The sequence below is a fragment of the Gopherus evgoodei genome, chromosome 8 (assembly GCF_007399415.2).
Source record: "Gopherus evgoodei ecotype Sinaloan lineage chromosome 8, rGopEvg1_v1.p, whole genome shotgun sequence".
In the NCBI taxonomy this organism is placed as follows: Eukaryota; Metazoa; Chordata; order Testudines; family Testudinidae; genus Gopherus; species Gopherus evgoodei.
Window position 1 is genome coordinate 107,068,040 of NC_044329.1, and position 7,229 is coordinate 107,075,268.

The following is a 7,229-nucleotide window of genomic DNA, read 5'->3' on the forward strand; positions in this document are numbered from 1 at the left end:
AGCTCTGCATGGCAGCGTAAATCTTGCATGCAGAGTGTAGCTGTGTTGGTCCCAGGATTTTTAGTGTTTAGGAAAGTTAGAGTAGTATGGACTGAATAGAGATACTGGATTTATGACTTATTATAACACTCTATAACCCATTAAGTCCCTGCCCCCAGCTTTTTTGCCCTTATAACTGGAGAGGTGTTAAAGGGCCACATCACCTTGAAATAGTGTTAACTCCTTATGCTGAACCATCTGTTCTACCTTGTATTTAGCTGTGATACTTGGAGTGCATTTCCCACACCTGAAGGAGAGCTTTGTATAAGCTTGAAAGCTTGTCTCTCTCTCACCAACAGAAGTTGATCCAATAAAAGAGATTACCTCCCCCACCTTGTCTCTATAGTAAACACTATGAACTAGATCCTCCACTGCAGCTATGCTGATTCACAAATGGAGCAGATTTACAAAATGGTAGAACCATTAGCAGCCCCAGTGAGTTCAGCTCTTAAAAATCAGGTGACAGACAGGGTAGATTAGGAGATTCTAAGGGCAGCAGGGACCATTAGATCATCTAGTCTGCCTTGGGTGCCCACATGTCCCAATTTTATGGGGACAGTCCCGATTTTGGAGACTTTTTCTTATATAGGTACCTATTACCCCCTACCCCCCGTCCCAATTTTTTGCACTTGCTGTCTGGTCACCCTAAGTCTTCCCTCCTGTATGTAGCCCCTGCAAGTTTGGGAGCTTTAGAGGTGCTGCTCCTACAAAAAGTAGCACAGAGGCATAAACTGGAACTGTCTCTGAGACTGCCTGGTTTGGCTGTGCTGGAGGGAGACACCCGGCCTGTGGCAGGAAGACAAGCCTGATTGGCAATGCTGGGTGACCAACGGCAGGTCCCCGAAGAGGCTTCATAGGGCTCGGAGGGGACTGTGTGACTGGGGGGAAGGAGCAGAGAGCCTGAGGGAGAAACCGTTGGTTGTTTCTCTCCACAGCCACCAGAGAGGCAGCCATTTTTATTCTCTTGGTGACAAGGTCTGAAGCCGACCCAGAGCCCCCCGATCCACAAGAAAGGCCGAGTCCCCAGAAGATGCAGGAACTGTGGAAGTGGAAACCCCACAGAGACCCCAGGGCACTGGCCACCAGGACTCGATCCTGCCTGGGACACCATTCAGCTCTTTCTTTATATAGCTCCCTGTTCCGAGCTACAGTTTCCTGACTCGCAGGTGCTCAGAATTCTGATTGACAGCTCTGCCCTTTAAAACAAGTTGTGACCGGTCTGAGCGGGTTCTGACCAGCTGGAGGTTTAACTGACTCTCCCCTCAGTCACTCCTTACTGCCTATGCTCAGTGGTGGCCAATCTTGCACATGCTCACCGATGACCTTCACCTCAGAGCATGCTCAGGGTCTGCAGCGTCCATCTCAGATTGGAGAGATTTTTGCTTATTCAGTAGAAACTGGAGACTTTTCTCTGGTAATAACACAGGAAAAGAAGAGGTTAAAAGCAGCCAATGAGAGAGCGGCTGCATGGAGCAGCCAATCAGGGCCCGGAGGGCTCACATATAAGAAGAGCCGCAGGGCAGAGCCCAACCCTAGTCAGTTGCTGCAGGGAGCCCAAGGAGAGAGGACTGTGTTCCTAGCAGGCAGTAAGAAGGTAGCACCTTGGATAGAGCAGTTGCTGGCAGGGACCGGGGAGCTGGCTGGCTGGCTGCTGGGAAGTGCTGGCTGGAGGTCCTGAGAAGAGGGTAAAGAAGGTGCTGTGGCTGCAGGGAAGTGGCCAGGAGAATTGAAGTGTTATTGTCGGAGAAGTTAAGGAGAGGCAGCAGGAGGCTGCTATCTACAGGGTCCCTGGGCTGGGACCCGGAGTAGTGGATGTGCCCGGTTCCCCCCGACTAGCCGCTAGGGAAGTGGCTGGACTATAGAGCTGGGAGATACTTCCCTCCTCCCCCCAGAAGGCGGAAAACGTGGCTGGTGGTCTGGACGGAGGACCAAGTCATGAAGAGGACTCTATGGAATCAGGCATTTCTGCAGACAGAGAAGGCGGCGGGAGAGGCCTGACCAGAAGAGGGGTGAGAGAGCTAATCTCTAAGATGGCCAGCCGGAGCTGCCGCTCTGGTGAGTGAATCCTGTCATGGTGCCCCAGAGCTGTTGAGAGCTCCAAATGACAGAAGTTTTATAGAGGAGGGAGTTGTCTGCTGGCATTTCTTGGTGAGCCAAGGGAAATGACAGGATGGGGAACTGTGGTCAAAATTCAGTCAAATTTTAAATTTGGGGGTAATAAAACACTGTTATCTCTGTGGGTAACAAAAGAGCAGGAGAACTGCACCAACTATGCCTGCAATTATGGGTCATCCAAACCATCACTGCAGTCTGGCAAGGTTGGGTACTGGAGCCCCAACAATATGACAGAAGGAAGAGGGGCTGCTATCTTAGGTGGCAATGCTATCTCTGGTGGCAAGAACTGTGCCCAGTGCTATTTCACTGATCTGTCTCTGAAGAGTGGTGGAGAGGTAGCTTTCATGAAGAAAACATGGCTTTGCAGACAGTGGCAGACACAGAGGTGTTATTGAGCAGGTGAGCTGACGAACTCTAATGAGGTTTTTGCTACCCAGCAATGAGATCAGTTCAGCTGGGCGAAGTGGTATAGCTCCCGGACCAGATCTGGCAGCGCTTTCCACTGGGGCTGGAGATAGACCTGCCTGAATTCTGCCCATGGGGGCTGGGTGCAAACAAAGAACTTCGGAACCGTTACGTTGTTAAAAAGCACAGATCTGTTGATCAGACGGGAAAAGACAGGGCTTGCAGGAAAGCAGACAGAACTCAGGTCCCTGGAAGCAGGGTGTGTGCCTATGAAAAGTTGACCCTACCCAACTCTTGAGGGAAGAGTCTTTGCTTTGAAGAAGCTGTTTGCAGTCTCTGTATCACCTACTAGTCACAGATGCTGAAGGGAATCCATGCAGGTGGCCAAACGCAATCAGGACAATGAAGTAATCACAGTTGGTGTATGAGTGCTGCAGCATCAAGATCCAGGCTAAAAGTGGGGTCATTTGTGGCAGTCCACTCTGAGAAAAATGAAGGCGCAGGGCCAGTCACTTGAACAGGTGCCCACAGAGAAACCGAGGTCAAAGGTATAGTTAGTCTTAAACTATGAGAGAGTGTTCTAGGATTTTACAGGGGTCCTCCGGGTCTGCTGCTGACATATCCAAATGCTGCTGGAGCATGTGGCAGTTTTTCTCCATTACAGCTAATTGTGTGACTATTCTTATTTTCTTTTCCTTTTTATCCTGTCCATTGCAATTTTGCAGGCTTCCCTTCCAAATAATGTCCAATTGCTAAACACATCCATTTTCATGTCCATCTGCTATGGACAGGAACCTGATATGCAGCCACGTTTATTGTTTTCTCTGGAGCATTCTCCCTTCCTCCCACTATTCTTGGTTTCTGATTTCATGGCTCTGCAGGAGCTGACACAAACCTGACACCAGGATTGGTGTGTGAACATAAAGAGATAGAGCCAGAACTGTGCAACTTTCTGGCTGTATTCCTTCCTCCACATTGAGTGTATATTTATACTGCAATAAAAAACCCACCACTCCACATTTCAGAGCCTGGGTCAGGTGATGTGGGCTTTTGTTGTGGGGCTAAAAATTGAAGTATAGATATTTAGTGTCAGGCTACATCTTGGGCTGTGAGACCCTCCCCCTTCATGAGGTCTCAAAGCCCAGGCTCTAGCCTGAGACCAAACATCTCCACTACAGTTTTATAGCCCAACATGCCCCCAGCCTGAGTCAGCTGACCCAGGCTAGCCGCAGCCATGCCGCAGGGCTTTCAGCACTTGTAATACTGACAGATCCTGGTTGTTGGCAGACGGGATTGAACCTGGAACCTGCATGAATCTGTACTACATGAGCTAAAAGCCATATAGCTGCTAGTTCAGGCTATGGAGCAGACTCATTAATCCCTCTCTAAGTGGTCTTGGTGCCACTACATGGGGCAGATCACCACACCTGGAGATGTCTGGGTTAGAGACTTAACTAGAGTTTCCTGGATCTTCAAGCAGTAGTCTAACTTCCAACACATAATCATAGTGTAGCACCTCCTGTTGGGAAGTTATTTACCATAACACTATGTTTCTACAGCACCTGGGCCCCAATCAGGCCCCTATCTCAGCAGGAGCATCTTGGCACTACGGTAGTACAAATGATACTATTTCAGCTTTCCAGACCCTAGAGGGGTTTAGGATATCACATTAGGATACAGCAGGAGCGCCAGTTTCTCATGAGATCCATAGAACAGATCTGAGAGCCTGAATCCTGCTCAACTTTTATTTGGAAACCTAAAGTGCTAACAAGATTACAGTAGAATTTGTTTAATACTTGCTATTTAATGTGTGCATCAGTGACACGGCTGTGACATCTCAAGATAACTGAGATAGATCTAAGTTGGTAATAGGTTTCGCACTTGAATTGAATCTGGACAAACAGAGCAGATCTCTCATGTTAATGAAATTGCTCACTGAACATTTGAGGTACGGGTTCTGCCACACACATTTCTGCCCTATGGCGGGACTTGCATACACAAGTTGTAAGAAAGTTGTACTGCTTTGACTATTCTGGCAAGCAGTGTTTTTCAACCTGGGGTTAGGGAAGAAAAATCCTGTAATGCAGACAACTCATTTTATTTGGTAAAACTTGGTAATCTAATCATAGGTATATTATGACTATACCTCAGATGATGGTATGCAGTAAACAACATTATTTGGAAAAAGGGGTATGTTATTTGAAAACCACATAGAGTGAAATAGCGCCCCCCACCCCTAGTGTCAGGTACAGTCATATCAGTATAAGGGTACTCTATACTAAGGGCTGGTCCAGACTGGGGGGGGGGAAATCGATCTTAGATACGCAACTTCAGCTACGTGAATAACGTAGCTGAAGTCGAATATCTAAGATCGGATTACTCACCCGTCCAGACGGCGCGGGATCGATGTTCGCGGCTCTCCGTGTCGATTCCGGAACTCCGTTGGGGTTGATGGAGTTCCGGAATCGATATAAGCGCACTCGGGGATCGATATATCGCGTCTAGATTAGACACGATATATCAATCCCCGAGCAATCGATTTTAACCCACCGATACGGCGGGTAGTCTGGACGTGGCCTAACATAGCTACTCCCATACGGGAAGGGGAATAACTACAAAGATGATAAATACAAATTAACAGACTTGGCCCCAAGCCCACTTCTCATTTTCATATTTTGGGTTAATCACACAGAAGAATTATCAGAGCTGTGTCTGCAGAGCTAATGCGTTGACTATTTTGACAGCATTATTCAATCAAAATTAAGCCTATTGTATTTCACACCCCTGTCCTGGGGAGCAAATTACCTCACTCTCAGCATAGTTTGGTTTATGCTGCTCCATAGCTGCCTACTGTAGGGTTTCTATGTAGAAGCAGGTACTAGCTAGTGTGGGAGTCCAAATACTAGACTAGCTGGACCATTGGCAAAATGTAGAATAGGATCCTGGTTGCAATTTTAACCATGGAGAGGCTACTGGGTCTGCATAATGGACTGAAATTAGACCATGAAGTAAAGAAATGCTGGAAGAAAGTCCCAGTCCTTAAACTTCAACAGGTGTATTAGACATTATTGTAAGAGGATCTTGCAGAGGTAAGCAAATGAGCCATGGGATAGTTCACAATTATTGTTAGCCCTCTTTAAATATGGGAAAAATTAGACAGAAAAAGAATGTGGGTGAGGTTTTCCGAAGTTTCTAAGTAACTTAAAAGCAGCAAAGAGTCTTGTGGCACCTTATAGACTAACAGACATATTGGAGCATGCGCTTTCATGGGTGAATACCCACTTTGTCAGATTCATGTAGTGGAAATTTCCAGAGGCAGGTATAAATATGCAAGCAAGAATCAAGCTAGAGATAATGAGGTTTGTTCAATCACAGAGGATGAGGCCCTCTTCTAGCAGTTGAGGTGTGAACACCAAGGGAGGAGAAACTGCTTTTGTAGTTGGCTAGCCATTCACAGTCTTTGTTTAATCCTGAGCTGATGGTGTCAACTTTGCAAATGAACTGAAGCTCAGCAGTTTCTCTTTGAAGTCTGGTCCTGAAGTTTTTTGGCTGCAGGATGGCTACCTTTAAATCTGCTATTGTGTGTCCAGGGAGATTGAAGTGTTCTCCTACAGGTTTTTGTATATTGCCATTCCTAATATCTGATTTGTGTCCATTTATCCTTTTACGTTCCTTTTAAGTAACTTAAGAGGCTAAGTGGTGCTGATTTTCTATGGGACTTGTGCTTATAAATCACCTAGGTACTTCTGAAAAGTCCCACTCTGTTTGGCATAGGCACCTTCGTTCAGTGGATCAGGCATGAGTCTGGGACTCAGGTAGCTTTCTCCATAATGGTGCAAACAAGATGGAAGCATTGTCCTCTATACTGGTGTTGCAATTCTCCTATATCATTGTTCAGGGAGAATTCAGAATCCATGCCAACATGGACTTGGATGTAAAAGTCACTCATCATTAAATTAATTTATTGCTTGCTTAGGACACTCATTGGTCATTTCTGGCTCAACCCACACAGCTGGCCATACCTGACCCACAGGTTTCAACCCTGATGTTTATAATGTTGTTTCTGAACTTGGGTTTTGATCATTGATGTTACTTTGTTGTCCTGCTCCCCTAACAACACAGGGTTTTGCTTCCAGAAAAATCTTCTGGCCTGAATCAAGTTGTCAGCCCATGGGTAGCCCCTGAGTACAGCAAACATCTCAGCATTTTCCATTCCAGAATATGTCACTGAGTGGTTGAAGATTATTAATGTGTTTATTGAAATGCTCTCAACAAAACTTGGATAAGTATTTGAGTATTTAAAAAACACCACAACTCTTTAGTAAGGAGTTCAACTACAGAAGGCATTAACAGATCCATTCCTGATAAAACTGCATCCGATTTGGTAAATATGGATCTCCACAAGCAACTTTTATAACGCACAAACCCGGTTCTCTGTTTCAAACCCAGAGCAACACCACTGAGATCAATGGATCAAAATCTGGCTTTTACCGTTGATTAAATCAGATTGCATTTAACAGGAAAATCTTGCTCCCACCAGTTTCTTCCTTAGCTCAAAGATTAATGGGAAGATCACCTCCTAATGCAAAGAGGAAAATATTCCCCCCTCCTACACTGGGAGACATAATATTAAGATCCTCATTGCTTTGTAAGGTGGGAGAGAAGGAATA